The sequence below is a fragment of the Apteryx rowi genome, unplaced genomic scaffold (assembly GCF_003343035.1).
Source record: "Apteryx rowi isolate R43461 unplaced genomic scaffold, aptRow1 scaffold_110, whole genome shotgun sequence".
Lineage (NCBI taxonomy): Eukaryota > Metazoa > Chordata > Aves > Apterygiformes > Apterygidae > Apteryx > Apteryx rowi.
Window position 1 is genome coordinate 1,151,085 of NW_020447309.1, and position 1,910 is coordinate 1,152,994.

The following is a 1,910-nucleotide window of genomic DNA, read 5'->3' on the forward strand; positions in this document are numbered from 1 at the left end:
GCCCCCGCTCCGAGGCCCCCGGCGCGCCCGACACGCGTGCGCACGGCCGCGCACGGCTGACATGATGGATGGCGCCTGGGCTGCGGCCGCCGAAAAGCAGAAAAATCCCGTCCCCTTTGTAAACCCGGCCTCCTTCTTCCCCCCAGATTCCTGAGGAGTTAAAGTATAACCAACGCCATTCACTAACTTTACTTTGCACTATAAAGAAAGTCGCAGGTCAGCTCCCCTATTTTAATTGTGGTGAATTAAAATCCTTCCACCAACGTTTCTCGTCCCTTTTATTTGTCCCGAGTAGAAAGAATCTGAGACATTGGAAATCATTTTTAGGGGATGGTTTTCATTATAAACGTTGGTCTTTTCTTTTACCACCATGAAAACATACTGCGCTCCCCTCCACCTCCCCCCGCCCCCCAATCAAACTGCTTCGACTGAAAATACATCGAAAGCAAAAAGTCCTTTTAGGTCAGATTTTTGGGGGCAGGGTGTTACCCTGTTGTACGCAGAACTTCTGTTTCTCTTGTTGTAAGATAGAAACCCGCCTGCAATTTTGCTATGGATTTTTAACACTTTCCGTTCTTATTTTTATGTGGTATTTTTCCTGTTAGGTAAGGGTTTTTTACCTTTCTTAGCTATTTTATAAATGATCACATACTTCGCCTGACAGTATAAGTCTGTATCTTCGCGTATTTTACGAGTTCATTGTCTTTCTTTAGGGTTTAATATTATTAACATACTAGAGAAAAGTAGCTTTGAAATTTTTGAACAGTGTCTGATAATTATCATTCTCCAGTCTATAATTATGCAGTGCTCCCATTGAGTACATTTGTCTGAGGCTCTTTCCCCCATAGCAATTGGTATTACCCAGTACAACTGGTCTGTTTTCTAAATTTCACCGCGAGATACGTCTAAACTCAGAGAATTGCAATACGAAGTCACTCTCAGCAATTTATCCCCTGTGACAAGCCACAGTCGTTCTTATCTTTCGTGAACAAAGCGTGGAATTTTCTGGGAAGCTGATAATAACAGAAAAATAACTATTTTTCTCTCCTGGAAAAATTTAGTAAAGGGAGGCCTAAGGAACTGGACAGTAGAGATTTAGACGAGTTTTAATAAACTGCGATAATCTTGACGAGTCTTTGAAGTATTTGGGGGAAAAATAATTCTGTCGCTATTTTTCCACTTCTATCATCTACATTTTCGGGAGTAGTCTGAACTGAGGACTTTTGTTAGAACAACACTGCCTTAAGCGTATGCTTTTATGTGCCTTGTAAAATATAGTTCCCAAAAGAATACACGGAACCTTAAGAAAGAATATTGCTGTTAAGCTGTTAAAAGCCTTATTTCTTTTCTGAAATACCAACTGCTTGTGAACTCTGCTTGAACCTAAAAAGGAGGCTATGGGCCATAAATCACATGGACAATGCTCAACTGTTTGGTGGCTCATCTTTAGATCTTAAAAAGAGAGAGCGGGAGAAAAAGAGGGAGAGGGAGACCTTTCCAGGTTTTGATTTTCCACGAGTGCAAGGCACTGGGTGATGTTTTTGTAGGTAACACCAAAGCAGGGGCTCAACACTTGGTGGTTTGGCCAGAAACAGACTCCAGGGAAAAAAAAGTGACATCCAAATGGTGAGGCTGAGCCGTGGGAGGTGGGCTCAGATGCACTGAGGGTAGGAAACCGCAAAGTATCCATGTCTGTGTTTCAAATTTCCCTTCCTACTCTCCAGAAAGGTTAACCTCATCTGAACTGTTAGACATTACATATGATAATGGGGCTCTTTGTCCCGCCGCTGGTTTCAGTGCTTCTGGAAGTTACTGACCCCCTCCCGGCTCTGTGTGGGTGCCAGCCGCAGCCGGGAGCCCGGCGCGGAGCGCCGCGCTGGGACGCGCGCCCACCCCGCGCGAGGGCGCGG